The sequence below is a fragment of the Lolium rigidum genome, chromosome 7 (genome assembly GCF_022539505.1).
Source record: "Lolium rigidum isolate FL_2022 chromosome 7, APGP_CSIRO_Lrig_0.1, whole genome shotgun sequence".
Lineage (NCBI taxonomy): Eukaryota > Viridiplantae > Streptophyta > Magnoliopsida > Poales > Poaceae > Lolium > Lolium rigidum.
Genome location: NC_061514.1, coordinates 206,568,242 through 206,586,487, shown reverse-complemented (window position 1 = coordinate 206,586,487; position 18,246 = coordinate 206,568,242). Strand labels below are relative to the sequence as shown.

Below are 18,246 nucleotides of genomic sequence, written 5' to 3'. Positions count from 1 at the left end.
AAAGAGCATGAAGGGTTCTAATGAAGTAAAAGCACAACTATGAAGTGTTGTGGAGCCACCGATGCATGTTCAACAACATAATCTTGGAGCTGAGTACGAATCTCTCAGTTCTCGATTTTCTTATAGGTTAGGTGTGTCTATTCCATGCTTTGTAAAATGCATAGGTGGAAGTTGGGTTGGTATCAATGCTTTCATAGTTGTGCAGATATCGTTGCACATAAATTTCTAAAAATAAAATACCTTTATCGTCCAGATTTGCTATTCTAACTAGACTGCGGACAGTGGGCAAGTATTGTCAGGTAACCATGAGATATATCAGACCCGGTATCTTTGTTAACGCAGTAGCCATTCCGTGTTACCTGAAAATATTTTCATCCATTTTTCAGGTTTTTACATATTATTTTTCTTAAATACGCAAAAGAAATGCCAAATTACGCTCACAGTTTAGCTCCACATGAACATTTTTTATATCCATTATTAGACGATGCAGTCTGAGCTTCTTATTCTCAACCTATGACAATATATACCTATGTTATTCTTTTTCTTCCATTTATATAGCTTAATACTCTCTTCGATCTCTTCTAATTGACTTGAATTTAGTACAAAGTTGCACTAAATCTGAGCCAACTAAAAGAGATCGGAGGGAGTACTATATTCTCTATATATAATTGTAGGAGCGTATACTGAAGTTCATTTACTGAAACTTTAGCTCCGTGGCTTCATATCCTATCGTAATAGCCGAGTTAAACTATTGCATGATGAATAGTTGAGCTCATTGTTGCATTATGAATATACCGAAACTACTTGATGAATCATCGTGTGTTATAGTTTTAGCTATGTATGAATATTGGTCTACATATTTTGGGAAGAGGGTGTTGTAGAACCGTCTGATGTGTGTTCAACATCTTTCGTTTTGATGTTCTACTGAGCCTGCCATCAATATGTTGCTGCTTATTCATCTCTTGATTTGTATCTTTTCAGATGGAAATGTGAAGGAAAAGAAGAGAAGAATGGAGAATTCAAATGATGAATAGGAGAACAGAAAATTCGAATGCTTAATAGGTATGAAACTATTTTCAGTTTCTTAAACTCTGGATATTGATTATGTGAGCTACTGAGATTATGTGAGTGATGGGTTCTAGATTTACCATGTACCCAGAAGAAGGGGAAGTAGCGGCAGGAGGCCAAGAATTCGCAATGTTGCTCTGACCGACTTCCCGTAGAAGTAGGTCCACGAGGAGATCGCCACCGCCCTCTCCCTCTCCACGGCCTAGGTGTAGCTTGCGAGGAGGAGCTGGCGACGGAACCAGATAACAGTTTCCAGTTCCTGTTGTGCACCAGCATATATGATAGGGCTTGCTGCTATGTGCAAACGACAGCCATTAGATTGAATAAATGAATGGCCAAAGTGCAGGGATTCACTTATGTTTTTTACCATATGATTCATTCAATCAACGACCAAAACTTCTCAGACTCGGCGGGAACACCGTCGACGTTGAGTTAGATTTAAATTTTTGTATACATATAGTGGTATAGAGGAATAAATGGAGTAGATTTTTTTGCGAGAGGGGAATAAATATAGATAACGATATTTTAGAGTGCTAGAGTTGTGGAACACTACTAAGGTTTTGAGTAGTACGAAGTTTTTCAGTGGATTTGTGAATATCACAAATTAAGAGAAGACTAGTAAGATTGCACGTGCACGCACGTTTCAACTAATGCAAATTCAATTCTAATCATTTATGAACATATGTTACATGTAATGTCATTCAATCTAGCATGTTTCCTATGTTTATAAGATGAAAAATGTGAGCAAAAAACATGGAGTTTCAACGGAAACAGGAACATGGCTCATATAAGCAACTTTTGTTTCGGTCAAGCGAACAACACTATGCTTAAAGCTTTTCTGTGTTCAACATCGCAACAATGTAATTTGGAAAACCTTAATTGGCTCTAAACTACCTCAAGCATTAATGAAACAAACTCATGACGATGTGAGTAGATATTGGGCACAATTGTCTCAAATCTCAAGCTTGCCTTCATAAAACCAATGTCACTAATAGTAACATGGAAGACCCAGACCCATCCGTTGTCAAAGCCAGTCCGACAATTTATCCTGGTAATATAAGGCAGCTCCTTATCCTCGTATCTTCTCGAAAACCAAGTGCGGCTTCATCCATGCACCTGGATGCTGAGATAGGTTCATCGCTGCACAGCAAGCCAAACATTTTATACTTCACAAAAAAAAATTGTAGCAAAGTGAACATCTTTTCAGTTGAGGGGGAATCTCATACCTAACTATTTTTGTAGCATCCAGAAATAAGTCAAATAACAAAGTTCTACATTCTTATATTTGCAGCCCTCTACATATCTAAGCCTGGACAGAAAGGGCCACCTGAACACACACAAAAAAAACGGTGTAGTAAATATGGACCCATAAGGCCACAGTACCATCTCATAGTTCAACACAAAAAGTTGCAGATGATAAATGTGTAAACAAGTACAATGAGTTGCAAAATCAAATTAGCTTACCCTGTAAAGATCCTCGACATGGTCATCAACAACCATGGTAGCTGCGGCGGAGACAAGTTCTTTGTCCCCAAAACCTCATAAGGCATCTGCCCCAACCGAGATCATGTATGCAAATTTAATAAGAAATAGACATAGTCTAATGTAGTTGGCTAATTAAAATTATGCGGTGTGTAATTTGCAGGTCAGATCTGATAACCTAGCCTAATACACAGTGATAACAGTTGTGAAACTTGAAATATCAATCCAGCTACTACCATCGGATATTTATAACATAAGCAGTTCATGTCTCATGGACAAATAAAGATAAACAGAACCAACAATTAATATGTCTAACACCGGGATTTGAGGAGATGAATGTAGCCTTCTCTGTAAATAGCATGAGAACTTCAAACAAAGAAGGTAGCATGACAAAAGCAAATCTGCTTAATACATTCAGAAGAAAAAACTGGTCAGCACAGCAAGGTGTACTGTGTACATGCTAGTATGCTACAACAATGTTGTTACTATATGCTACAATTACTAAAAAAACAAAAAGTTTGACACGATCATGCTTGTCCAAGATGGTCGAACCAGGTTTCATAACTTCAACTTTAAAAAAATATTGACAGAGGCATAATTAGTGTATGCAACACCAAGATAGAAACTCAAATAAATAATGCTTCGAAAATAGGTTGTTTGATAGCCTACTATGATCGTTTGTTACCAAACCTGTCAGTATGTGATGTTTAAACCTGATGCAAAATTCTCATGGTCTATGTTACTGCAGTATTTACATTTAATCCAAGAATACCATCTTGTACTAATTGTGGTGTTATGTATTCTGCCATTACTTTCCTATCACCATTTGTGCACATCAATTTAAAATTACGTCATATAAAATTAGCCAGATGATACTTTAAAAGATAGAAATATTGCAAGAATACCTCCAACCGACGTTTCACAAGTTTCGGCTTCTTGCAAAGTTACCATTTCTGTAGTGTCCAACATCAACAAATGCAACTTCTAGTCTGCAGTGGGCACAAATATTTATTGAGATAATTTGTAGAAGAATAGATGGAAAGTAAGGCATTAAGTGGCAAGAAGTAAATATGCAATAATCAGGACGAAGCTAGAAAGTTGACCCAACAAGTGTCGGATCAATGTTCAATGGTTTCAGTTTCATTAATAAAAAGTGATTAGTGCAGATTTAGTGAGGGATTTGTAAGAATTACCGGCATCAGCTGACACCAGTGCCAATGAAGCAGCTCCATCCCTGCCAATCATGCGAACAAATTTTTTATCTGAACTTCACTCATCCTACCCATGGTTCACTTCATCCTCTACTTAGAATGGACAAGGGCGCAGAATAGCTTATGATGCTATCATCTTTACGTTAGTTCAGCCTCTGCAACTTCTCGTTGACATCCCTGGGTAACAATAATCAGACTTGTAAGTTCCTATACCTTATTGAGTATAATAATTAACAAAAATGCAAATAATTTGTGAACATCGAAGAGGGATCTAAAGCATATACAGTTAACGATTGTAACATGCAAGAATAGATGAACATCAGCCACTTACAGTTCATATTTATGAACAATACATAGATCCAGAGTCGACAGGAAGAACAGAATAGCAGATGTACTGCCTGCAGCAGCAAACGGAGAGGGTGGATGGCTTCGGGCGACGGGTGGGCGAGTTTGAGGATCGGTGGGGGACGGACCTCTGGTGGCGGCCTCGGCGTGGGATCGTGTCGGGCATCAGCGCATCTTCCTCCATCTTCGAGCGGCATCGGCGGCAAGCGAAGGCTGCAGCCGGCGGCGGAAGCCCGCGTCCCACTCGTTGGTTCGGATGGGGGCGTTCCTCCGGTGGCGACCTCGGCGGCGGATAGAGCAGGGCAGCAACGCCTATGCCTTCAAGCATCATAGACACCGGGCGAGGGCTGCGGCCTGCGGCAGTCGGCTACGGGGAGAAGACGGACACTGCGACGGCGTACGGGGGAATGACGTTGTGGTGGGAAAGGGAAGGCGGCGGTGGCAGAAAGATCGGGCAAGGTGGGGTGGGGCGGGGCGGTTGGGGGCGGTTGGGGGCGGCGGGGTGGGGGTGCGGTTACGGTTGAGGACGGCGCGGCGGATGGCGAGAGGACGGCAGGCTGCGGGGCGTTTCGAACGGTTAGTTCAGCACGATCCTGTTTTGTCGTGGATTAGTGGAGGCAGTCCTGGTCCGCTGGTCCGCTCCCTTCAAAGATGTGAGCGATTTGAGGCGTTGGATATCTGCTCTGTAAGGCTGAGATTTGTTGGATGGGTCGCTCTCGCTCTTTTAAAGTAGGAGAGATGAACAATACATAGATCCAGAGTCGACAGGAAGAACAGAATAGCAGATGTACTGCCTGCAGCAGCAAACGGAGAGGGTGGATGGCTTCGGGCGACGGGTGGGCGAGTTTGAGGATCGGTGGGGGACGGACCTCTGGTGGCGGCCTCGGCGTGGGATCGTGTCGGGCATCAGCGCATCTTCCTCCATCTTCGAGCGGCATCGGCGGCAAGCGAAGGTTGCAGCCGGCGGCGGAAGCCCGCGTCCCACTCGTTGGTTCAGATGGGGGCGTTCCTCTGGTGGCGACCTCAGCGGCGGATAGAGCAGGGCAGCAACACCTATGCCTTCAAGCATCATAGACACTGGGCGAGGGCTGCAGCCTGCGGCAGTCGGCTACGGGGAGAAGACGGACAACCGCGACGACGTACGGGGGAATGACGTTGTGGTGGGAAAGGGAAGGCGGCGGTGGCGAAAGATCGGGCAAGGTGGGGTGGGGCGGGGCGGTTGGGGGCGGTTGGGGGCGGCGGGGTGGGGGTGCGGTTACGGTTGAGGACGGCGCGGCGGATGGCGAGAGGACGGCAGGCTGCGGGGCATTTCGAACGGTCAGTTCAGCACGATCCTGTTTTGTCGTGGATTAGTGGAGGCAGTCCTGGTCCGCTGGTCCGCTTCCTTCAAAGATGTGAGCGATTTGAGACGTTGGATATCTGCTCTGTAAGGCTGAGATTTGTTGGATGGGTCGCTCTCGCTCTTTTAAAGTAGGAGAGATACAAGCAACTTCACAAGAGCCCTTTCTTCTCGATTGTACGCGCTTTCAGTAATCCTATACGTACGGACAATCTAGGCTAGGGAAACTTTACGGGATTACCTCGAGCGTGCTGATTGGCTGATTTTTTTTTCCTTGCTGAAAAATCGGACCACGTTCCCTTGCATGCGGTGTCAGAGTGTGAGTCTGTAAGAAAATCCCACGAAAATTATCTAAAATTTATCCAAAATTAGATGTACTTAGATAAGTATTACTGTAAATAGTATCTAGATATATTCAAATTTTGACGATTCCACGAGACTGGGGGAGCACACGAAACGAAAGGAGGCTTCCTCTGTAGAGCCCAACAGCGGTACAATGCCGGGACATGAGCATCACCTCCGTCCTAGTCTCCGTTCTGGGATCATACACCCGCACAACGCCGCGCTTTGTCCCTGGTACAAAGAGCACGATCCTCCCGTCGTCTAGCACCGCCAACGGCTCCGCGAAGTATTCGCATCTTCGGTTCACAACCCAGTTTAGACGCAGAGATAGCGTCCTTGACCACCCCCCCTTCTCTGTTTCCGTCGTCAGGGAGTAGATGTCCATGGTTTTGACCCGCCAGTTATGATGAACCATGACGAGGTGGCCGTCGAGCTCGGCCAGGCTGAAGCAGAACAGCAGGAGGCAGCTGGACTGCTTTCTGTTGCACACTGGGCCTCGGATGGGAGTTGGCCTCCATTGCTCTGTCTCGAGGTCGAACGCGGCGACGCTGTCGTAGTGGTTCAGGTCCTGATAGGGGCTGGGCAGGAAGTAAGCGACACCGTTGACCACCGCTCTGCTCCGGGCGATCCAGTCGACGCGAAACGGAGGGGGGCCTTGCGTTGGCCTCCAGCGTTGATGACTTTGGCGGCGGCCGGCGCCGATGCTGAAGACCTCGCACGACTGGTCTCCACGGACGTCCGTGACGTGGAGCACCTTGTGCTCTCCGGCGGTGGCAGGCACGTGCCCGACCAAGTAGAACGAGGCCGTGAAGCTAGCGCGGTCGTACGGCTCCGTTGACGTGGCGACGACGTCGGTCGTGTCGTCGGTCGCCGGGCCGAGAACCTGGACTGCGCCGCCGCCCGGCCCCGGGCCTACAAAACAGAGCAGCTCGCCTCGACGCCTAGCTAGCCCGTCCATGCGCTGCAAAACGGCGCCGGTGGCCACGTCCAGGAAGATGAGGTCGACTAGTTCGCGATCAGCGGAGTGGTCGGCGACGACGAGTATGGAGTCCGCGTTGGAGCGAGAAGCGTGGGCGGCGACGAAGAGTGGGTCGGAGAGCATGTACCGCCACGACTGGCAGACGGCCCGGAGGCGGCCGAGGCATTTTGACGGTAGCCTCAGAAGCACCTCCTGCAGCTCGTTTGTGGGGAGAATGTATCCATCGTTGCCTTGGTCCGGAGCGACTAGCCTGGCCCTGGCGCGCTTCCTCGGCGGGGACCACGAGCTTGAAGGCTTCGACGCCATACTGGTTGATCGATGACCAAGATCTCGCAAGGGTGCTCAAGGAATTCAACCCGCGCGTACCTAATTCTAAGCTGGTACGTGTTCGATGTGAGTTCTTGCATGTGCGGGATCATTGCATGCTTAGATGGATCCGTGAGGAGTCGTGAACGAGTCGGACACGAGCCGGAGTCCAAGTCGGAGTCGGTTGACACGGAGCTCGCGATTCTTTCCCGGATCCCAACAAAAACAAAGACACCGCCGTTCTTGCTCCCGTATTGTCGATGGACGTACTAGTTCTAGTCGGATATCCCGATATGCACTTTGCGGGGCGGGTACAACTTGTGTACAACTCCATATACTCCCTCCATACCGATTTACACGCAATTACGTATTTCGAGAAAAAAATAACTACTAATTTGGTTAATAAAATATAATATATATATCACAAACTATTGATTTTACTCTTTTAAATATGAATTAAATAGAATAATTTTTGTGACTAAATTTGGCAAACAGCACGGAGGCGGCCGACGCATTTTGATGGTAGCCACAGGAACACCTTCTGCAGCTCATTCATGGGGAGAACGTACGAACAACGAGTCTACCGCGCTTGCTCGGCGGAGAGCACTGGAAGCTCGGAGGCCACGATGCCATTGGTTGATCGATGTCCTCGCACGTACAAAATTAGCTATAGGTCGAGCTGGTGCTCGATATCAACTTTGGCACGTGCCTGTGCCGGATCAATGCAAGAGGTGAACCGAGTCGGAGACAGTGTCGGTTGATATATTGCTCCCAGACGAGAGTGCTTTCTCTACTGTGCACACGGTATAGATACCGTGCATGTTTCGGAATATTCCATGTTTCGTCCGTCTCATTGATGTTTTGCCATCCGTGCTAGTTTTGGATTGGTGCGGGTTGAAACAAAGTGAAACAGTGCACGGTAAAAAGATATTTACATGGGCGGCCGCATGCTCGTTAGCAGTGTCCAGCATACCCTCTATATTAGGAAAGTTTTATCCTCTCTGATAAAAAACGGAAAGATTCCACAATTGATTAGCTGGTTCCCGCACGTGTTGAAAGTCTTTTTGTTTCCTAAACGTGCATGCAACGAGTAGCCAGCTAGATATTATAAATCTATTTTAAAAAGCTATAATTTTTAAACCGTGTATCGAAATTATGATTCGTTTTCACATTTAGAATCGTCGGGACAAGATCTTCAAAACTAGATCTCGCTTGCATATATTTTGACAAAAAAATTTAAGAAGCAACTTTGGTTCGCTACAAAGCAACTTAGGTGAGCGACAAAGTAATTTTGGTCGGGCATTGTCAACACTAGAGTTGCACACTAAGTTACCAAAGTTATTATGTCGGACACCAAAAATATGCCGCAAGCACCAAAGTTGCCCTAGCCAGCAGCAAAGTTGCTCCGTCGGGTTCCGAAGTTGCTTTGCTGGGTAGCAAAGTTCCTCCGTCGGGTTTCAAAGTTGCTTCGTCTAGTTCGGTGGCTTCATAATAGTGGTACCAGCGGCTTCTCCCCCTCTTTGGCCACTTTGGCACAGGTGGCTGCTCCCCGAAATCGTGAGCACCAAATTTGTTCTAACGGGCACCAGGATTGCACCGCCAGGCATCAAAGTTGCGCTATTAGGCACCATAATTGCACTATTAGTCACTAAAGTTGCTCTTTTGGGCACCAGAATTGCGCCGGCAAGCAACAAAGTTACTCTGACACCCACCGTTGCTCTTTAGGGCACCATTAATTGCGCTGTAAGCCAACAAAATTATGTCGTCATGCACCAAAGTTGCTATGTCGGATACAAAAATTGCCTTGTCATGCACCAAAGAACCATAGTTGCTCGGTCGCGCATGATAGTTGCTGTGTTGGCACCAGAGTTGTGTCCCCATGCATCAAAGTTGCTTTGTTGGCACCAAAATTGCTTCCTCACGGATTGAAATTGCTCCAATGGACATCAAAATTGTTGGTGGGCATCAAAGTTGTGCCTTCGTGTACCAAATACTGTACATATTCGTTGCACACAAAAGTTGCTTTGCCGAACATCAAAGTTGTTTTGCTACACAACAAAGTTGCTCTGTCGCGCATCAAAGTTGCTCGTTAAAAAATTTCGTCAAAACATATGAAAATGTGATCTAGTTTCGAAGCTCTCGTCGTGGGGATTCTAGAAGTGAAAACGGATTGTAATTTCGCCGCACGATTTAAAAGTTACAGATTTTTTTAAAAACAACACGTGTTATTAGCTAGCCTACCATTTCTTTGATAGCTGGACCCATGGAGCTGTCATGTAGTGCGCCCGCCCTGAACTTTGGTTTGGCACGCGCCCGTCCAGAAGAATTTAGGATAACTTAATTCATCTAGTATATACTTACAGTATTATATAAAGTAACCTACAAACTAAACTTCTCAAGTTCTTTATGCGTTTCTAAACTTTATACTCGCCTACTTGGAATTTTTTATGCTTGAAACCCCACTTTCAAATCCTTCTTATAACCATATCACTAAACTCCTTAGCACGGAATACAACATGGAACGAACATGGAACCCTGAAATGCAAAACACGCTTTTTTGAGAGCATAAAAGAACACGCTTCATCGAACAATGGAACGTACACTACATTGACTAATTAATTGTTTTCTATCTACTATGTCTTACTGTCTATAAAAGGACGCTAAAAATTTGTGTATATTTGTATGTATCGTGATGCTTTTTAGTATATATATGCATTCGAATTTGGACAAACCTTCGACATAGTTTTATGGACAGAGGAAATATAAGATAACATAAACGCCAGAAAATGCATGATGGTGAGCGATCCTCTTTCCCCTTTTCTGTTTCTGTTTGTGGCGGATGGTTTGTCAACTCTATTAAGGCACAAAGTGATGGAAACCAGAATTACTCCGATTAAGGTGTGCAGAAGGGCGCCCGGTATCTCTCATCTATTGTTTGCGGACGACACCTGTTTGTTTTTCAAGGCAACACAAGAGGAGGCTTTGGTGGTAAAAAATACATTGGATACTTTTGCAACTAGTACGGGGTAGCTAATAAATCCTGCCAAGTGTTCAATTCTATTCGGTCCCTCATGTTCTGGGGCTGTTCAAGAGGAGATTCGGACTATACTCCAAATTGAACAACAAGTTTTTGAAACAAAATATCTTGGTTTGCCGACACCTGATGGTCGCATGAGTAGAGGAAAATTTATCAACCTGCAATCAAGACTAAGCAAGTTGATTATGGAGTGGGGTGACAGTTTAGTGGCCCAAAGTGCGAGGGAGATTTTGATCAAGGTTGTGGCGCAGGCGATCCCGACCTATGTCATGCGGGTCTTCAAACTTCCCTATGAACTATGTGATGACCTTACCAAGCTTATTCAGGATTATTAGTGGGGAGTCGAGCAAGGTAAACCACGGATGCATTGGATGAGCTGGCCCAAACTAAACCGTTCCAAGCAACAAGGTGGTTTGGGTTTTAGAGATATGAGAGTGTTTAATCAAGCTCTTCTTGCTCGTCAAGCTTGGAGGCTCCTAGCTTTTCCTAACAGTCTTGTTGCACGGGTGTTAAAGGCGAGGTACTATCCTAATGGCGAGCTCATCGATAGTTTTTACGGGAAACCCTTCCTCTACATGGTCAGCAATATCTCATGGCCTGGAATTATTGAAAAAGGTATGATCTGGCGAGTGGGTAATGGACGCAATATAAGAGTATGGTGTGATAGTTGGATCCCTCGGTCATCTTACTGTAAAGTGTTGTCTCCATGTCGGAACCGCCGAATCTGTCGTGTCTCAACTTATTGATGAAACGGGGAACTGGAAACTGAGATGGTGCGGACTAATTTTCTACCAGTTGATTCTGAGCTCATCTTAAAAATCAAACCATCACGGCGTTTGGATGGTTATGTTTTGGCTTGGCAACCGGAGAAATCTGGGATTTTTTCTGTTCGAAGTGCGTACAAACTGGGACTGAACGAATTACCCGAGCAACAAAATTTTGCTAACTCAAGTAGTACTCCAGAAGGTGTTGATCCCAAGGTTAAGATTTTTTGCTTGGAAGGCTGCCTCAGACTGCCTAGCAATGGAGGATAACAAACTTAGGCGCAATTTGCGAGTTACTGGGTGCTGCAACATATGCAACTCAGCTTTGGAAGATACAAATCATGCACTATACGCAGCCTTTGGTCTTCTATGAGACAGTTTGGTTTCTTCCATCTGATGAAGTTCTGGGAGCGCCTTTGTTGTGGGTATACTTCATGGGTGTACCATCAACAGTGGCTAGATCCGGCAAATCCGGGTGGCACATAGATGGTGATGGTGGCGTATGGCCCATCAGGCGGCCCAATTGCTGTAGATCAAGATGGATGAAGTCTAGCCCAGAAACGAGGAGCCGGATCTACCGACCAATTCTGGAAGTTGGATCCGGCCTGGCCCATCAGGGGTAGCCGGATCCAGTACGACGTATAAGGAAAGGCGGATCCTTGATGTGCACGGCAATGTAATAATCCGTAGTTAGGCAACTTGTATTCCAGCTAGGACTCTCCGTGTAAACCCTAGATCCTGGCGCCTTTATAAGCCGGATCCCGGGAGCCCTAGAGGCACAACCACAGCTCATTGTAACAACGCGAAGCGCCCATATAATTCCAGACAAGCAGCAGTAGGCCCTATCATTGTGCAGGTGTTCCTAAGCTGGGTAAATCGTGTACCACCGTCCCGAGGACTCTCCGCCCGATGGCCCCTACTTCTTCTCCCCCTCGTGAGGATCCCTCCTCCGAGGCAGGCCCGGCCCTGGGGCAGGGCGGGAGGGGCGGCCGCCCCGGGCCCTCAGATCCGAGGGGCCCCAAATCTCAGATAGCCGAGGTATATGCAGCGGCGGCGTCGCCATTGCAGCAGGTTGTGTATTTTTCTCTCGCTAGGATGGACATGAGGATGAAGCGTTATGCTTCCTTAGAGCATCCCAGCCGTTGGGGCTCCCCAGGCCGAAATCCCGTGCTATTTAGCCGGATGGATGTATTTTTTGGCCTGGGGAGGCCCATTTTTCCAGTGGCGAGCCCATGGTCGCCTTCTCACGCGCACCCACCGCGTGCATAGCGACGGTGCAGTCGCCGGGAAGGGCAATCGTCGGAGTGCCCTCGACGCATTGAACTGCCGAAATGGTCCGCGAAGTGGTCTGGCGAGCCCAAACGCCTCGTCGGGAACGGTAGAAGTGGCCTCGACGCGAGAACCGCCATAATGGAGCACAAACTCCGCGGAAGAGCAACCGCCGCTCTCTTCGTCGAGAAACCTACATATACAGTTTCGACGGTCGACGCCATTCACTATTCTCTCCTCACCATTGATGTCTACGCACGCTTCTATTCCTGTAGACAGTGTTGGGCCTCCAAGAGCATAGGTCTGTAGAACAGCAGCAAGTTTCCCTTAAGTGAATCACCCAAGGTTTATCGAACTCAGGGAGGTAGAGGACAAAGATATCCCTCTCAAGCAACCCTGCAATCACGATACAAGAAGTCTCTTGTGTCCCCAACACACCCAATACACTTGTCAGATGTATAGGTGCACTAGTTCGGCGAAGAGATAGTGAAAATACAAGTAGTATGGATGTATATGAGTGGTAATAGCAATCTGAATAAAATATGGCAGCGAGTAAACATGCAACTGAACGATAAATAAACGGAGATTCAATGTTTGGAAACAAGGCCTAGGGATCATACTTTCACTAGTGGACACTCTCAACATTGATCACATAATAAAACCACTCTACACTCTCTTGTTGGATGACAAACACCATTAATTGTGTAGGGCTACAAGAGCTCCCTCAAGCCGGAGTTAACAAGCTCCACAACATTCGGTATTCATATTTAAGTAACCTTAGAGTGCATGATAGACCATTGCAATTATACCGAGTACTAACATAGCATGCACACTGTCACCGTCAGGCTATGAAAGGGGGAATCAATACTATCATAGTAATAGTTAACTTCATAATCTACAAGAGATCACAATCATAATCTATGCCAAGTACTACATGATGCACACACTGTCACCATTACATCATGAAGGAGGAATAGAATACTTGAATAACATCACTAGAGTAGCACATAGATGATATTCAACTAGATCACAAAGCTCATGATCACATAAAGATCACATGGGAGAGAGAGATGAACTACATAGCTACAGCCCTTAGCCTCGGGGGAGAACTACTCCCTCCTCATCATAGGAGACAGCAGCGTCGATGAAGATGGCGGTGGTGTCGATGGAGATGCCTTCCGTGGGCACTTCCCCGTCCCGGCGGCGTGCCGGAACAGAGACTTCTGTCCCCCGAATCTTGGCTTCGCGATGGCGGCGGCTCTGGAACTTTTCTCGTATCGTGGCTTATCCGTTTAGGGTTTTCGCGACGGAGACCTTAAGTAGGCGGAAGGGCAGCCTCGGAGGGGCCCTGGTGGGGCCACACCATAGGGGGGCGCGCCCCACCCCTTGGTCGTGCCGCCCTGGCGTGTGGGCCCCCTGGCTCCCCTCTGGTCTCTCTCCGGTGTTCTGGAAGCTTCGTGGAAAAATAAGATACTGGGCGTTGATTTCGTCTAATTCCGAGAATATTTCCTTACTAGGATTTCTGAAACCAAAAACAGCAGAAAACAGGAACTGGCACTTTGGCATCTCGTTAATAGGTTAGTTCCGGAAAATGCATAATAATGACATAAAGTGTGTATAAAACATGTGAGTATCATCATAAAAGTAGCATGGAACATAAGAAATTATAGATACGTTTGAGACGTATCAAGCATCCCTAAGCTTAGTTCCTACTCGCCCTCGAGTAGGTAAACGATAACAAGGATAATTTCTGAAGTGACATGCTATCATAATCTTGATCAATACTATTGTAAAGCATATGAGATGAATGCAGCGATTCGAAGCAATGGTGAAGACAATGAGTAAACAAATGAATCATATAGCAAAGACTTTTCATGAATAATACTTTCAAGGCAAGCATCAATAAGACTTGCATAAGAGTTACTCATAAAGCAATAAATTCTTAGTAGAAAGCTTTGAAGCAATACAAAGGAAGATATAAGTTTTAGCAATTGCTTTCAACTTCAACATATTTATCTCATGGATAATTGTCAACACAAAGTAATATAACAAGTGCAATAGGTAAACATGTAAGAATCAGTGCACGCAGTTGATACAAGTGTTTGCTTCTAAGATAGAAGGAAGTAGGTAAACTGACTCAACAATAAAGTAGAAGAAAGGCCCTTCGCAGAGGGAAGCATGGATTACTATTTTTGTGCTAGAGCTTTTCATTTTGAAAACATAGAAACAATTTTGTCAACGGTAGTAATAAATCATATGTGTTATGCATAAGACATCCTATAAGTTGCAAGCCTCATGCATAGAATACCAATAGTGCTCACACCTTGTCCTAATTAGCTTGGATTTACATGGATTATCATTGCATAACATATGTTTCAACCAAGTGTCACAAAGGGGTACCTCTATGCCGCCCGTACAAAGGTCCAAGGAGATAGATCGCATTTGATTTCTCGTTTTTGATAAATCTCAACTTAGGACATCCATACTCGGGACAACATAGACAACAGATAATGGACTCCTCTTTAATGCATAAGCATTCAACAACGAGATAATATACTCATAAGAGATTGAGGGTTAATGTCCAAACCGAAACTTCCACCATGATTCATGGCTTTAGTTAGCGGCCCAATGTTCTTCTCTAACAATATGCATACTCAAACCATTTGATCATGATAAATCACCCTTACTTCAGACAAGACGAACATGCATAGCAACTCACATGATATTCAACAAAGGTGTAATAGTTGATGGTGTCCCCAGAAACATGGTTACCGCTCAACAAGCAACTTATAAGAAATAAGATACATAAGTACATATTCTTCACCACAATAGTTTTTAAGGCTATTTTCCCATGAGCTATATATTGCAAAGAAAAAGGATAGAATTTTAAAGGTAGCACTCAAGTAATTTACTTTGGAATGGCAGAGAAATACCATGTAGTAGGTAGGTATGGTGGACACAAATGACATAGTTTTTGGCTCAAGGATTTGGATGCACAAGAAGAATTCCTCTCAATACAAGGCTAGGCTAGCAAGGTTGTTTGAAGCAAACTCAAGTATAAAAGGTGCAGCAAAGCTCACATATGAACATATTGTAAGTATTATAAGACTTTACATTGTCTCCTTGTTGTTCAAACACCTCAACCAGAAAATATCTAGACTCTAGAGACCAATCATGCAAACCAGATTTTAAAAAGCTCTATGTAGTTCTTCATTAATAGGTGCAAAGTACATGATGCAAGAGCTTAAACATGATCTATATGCACAACAATTGCCAAGTATCAAATTATTCAAGACATTATACCAATTACCACATGCAGCATTTTCTGTTTCCAACCATATAACAATGAACGAAGCAGTTTCAACCTTCGCCATGAACATTAAGAGTAAAGCTAAGAACATATGTGTTCATACGAAACAGCGGAGCGTGTCTCTCTCCCAAACAAGGAATGCTAGGATCTGATTTTATTAAAACAAAAACAAAAATAAAAACAAACAGACGCTCCAAGTAAAGCACATAAGATGTGACGGAATAAAAATATAGTTTCACTAGAGGTGACCTGATAAGTTGTCGATGAAGAACGGGATGCCTTAGGCATCCCCAAGCTTAGATGCTTGAGTCTTCTTAAAATATGCAGGGATGAACCACGGGGGCATCCCCAAGCTTAGACTTTTCACTCTTCTTGATCATATTGTATCATCCTCCTCTCTTAACCCTTGAAAACTTCTTCCACACCAAACTCAAAACAAACTCATTAGAGGGTTAGTGCATAATTCACATATTCAGAGGTGACACAATCATTCTTAACACTTCTGGAAATTGCCCAAAGCTACTGAAAGTTAATGGAACAAAGAAATCCATTCAACATAGCAAAAGAGGCAATGCGAAATAAAAGGCAGAATCTGTCAAAACAGAACAGTCCGTAAAGACGAATTTTTCTGGGGCACTTAACTTGCTCAGATGAAAAAGCTCAAACTGAATGAAAGTTACGTACATATCTGAGGATCACGCACGTAAATTGGCAGATTTTTCTGAGTTACCTACAGAGAACCCTGCCCAAATTCGTGACAGCAAGAAATCTGTTTCTGCGCAGTAATCCAAATCTAGTATCATCTTTACTATCAAAGACTTTACTTGGCACAACAATGCAATAAAATAAAGATAAGGAGAGGTTGCTATAGTAGTAACAACTTCCAAGACACAACAAAACAGTAGCAAAATAAAAACATGGGTTATCTCCCAAGAAGTTATTTCTTTATAGCCATTAAGATGGGCTCAGTAATTTTAATGATGCACTCACAAGAAATAAGAGTTGAAGCAAAAGAGAGCATCAAAAAGCAAGTATGAAACAATTTAAGCCTAACCCACTTCCTATGAAAAGGAATCTTGTACATAAACAAATTCATGAACAACAAAGTGACAAGCATAAGAAGATAAAACAAGTGTAACTTCAAGATTCTCAACATAAAGAGGGGCAACTTAATATTATTAAGATGCATATTACCATGTTTCCCTCTCTCATAATAACTTTCAGTAGTAGCATGAACAAACTCAACAATATAACTATCACATAAAGCGTTCTTATCATGAGTCTCATGCACCAAATTATTACTCTCCACATAAGCATAGTCATTCTTATTAATTGTAGTGGGAGCAAATTCAACAAAGTAGCTATCATTATTATTCTCATCATCAAATATAGGAGGCATAGTATAATCATAATAAACTTTATCCTCCATAGTAGGTGGCACCAAAATACCACTATCATTATAATCATCATAAATGGGAGGCAAAGTATCATCAAAGTAAATTTTCTCCTCCATGCTTGGGGGACTAAAAATATCATGCTCATCAAAACCAGCTTCCCCAAGCTTAAATTCTTCCATAGCATTAGCAACAATGGTGTTCAAAGCATTCATACTAATAACATTGGCATTATCATGCATATAAATTTTCATAGGTTTTTTAATTTTCTCTTCAAACAATCCATGTCTTAACTCAGGAAATAGAATAAAAAGCTCATTGTTATTTTCCATTATGCCTAACTAGTGAACAAGAAACAAAAAGATGCAATTGCAGGATCTAAAGGAAATAGCTTCGAGCACTCACATACCGGCAACAATGCTAGGAAATAGCTTAGTAGTCGGAGGATGTGAATACCTTTTACCTTACCTCCCCGGCAACGGCGCCGTGAAAATAGCTTGATGTCTACGCACGCTTCTATTCCCGTAGACAGTGTTGGGCCTCCAAGAGCGAGAGGTTTGTAGAACAGCAGCAAGTTTCCCTTAAGTGAATCACCCAAGGTTTATCGAACTCAGGGAGGTAGAGGACAAAGATATCCCTCTCAAGCAACCCTGCAATCACGATACAAGAAGTCTCTTGTGTCCCCAACACACCCAATACACTTGTCAGATGTATAGGTGCACTAGTTCGGTGAAGAGATAGTGAAATACAAGTAGTATGGATGTATATGAGTGGTAATAGCAATCTGAATAAAATATGGCAGAGAGTAAACATGCAACAGAACAGTAAATAAACGGAGATTCGATGTTTGGAAACAAGGCCTAGGGATCATACTTTCACTAGTGGACACTCTCAACATTGATCACATAATAAAACCACTCTACACCCTTTTGTTGGATGACAAACACCATTAATTGTGTAGGGCTACAAGAGCTCCCTCAAGCCGGAGTTAACAAGCTCCACAACATTCGGTGTTCATATTTAAGTAACCTTAGAGTGCATGATAGACCATTGCAATTATACCGAGTACTAACATAACATGCACACTGTCACCGTCAGGCTATGAAAGGGGGAATAGATCGCATCAATACTATCATAGTAATAGTTAACTTCATAATCTACAAGAGATCACAATCATAACCTATGCCAAGTACTACATGATGCACACACTGTCACCATTACATCATGAATGAGGAATAGAATACTTTAATAACATAACTAGAGTAGCACATAGATGATATTCAACTAGATCACAAAGCTCATGATCACATAAAGATCACATGGGAGAGAGAGATGAACCACATAGCTACAGTACAGCCCTTAGCCTCGGGGGAGAACTACTCCCTCCTCATCATAGGAGA

General features: G+C 44.1%; 1 long non-coding RNA gene across 1 annotated transcript; it reads right to left on the bottom strand.

The window, feature by feature from the left end:
* Positions 1-1,968: 1,968 nt before the first annotated feature.
* LOC124669860 lies at positions 1,969-2,615 on the bottom strand. The gene is made up of 3 exons (XR_006992342.1): positions 2,533-2,615; positions 2,295-2,395; positions 1,969-2,208 (listed from the first exon to the last, which is right to left on the bottom strand). It is a non-coding gene; the product is annotated as an uncharacterized LOC124669860 (long non-coding RNA).
* Between the last annotated feature and the right edge of the window lie 15,631 nt (positions 2,616-18,246).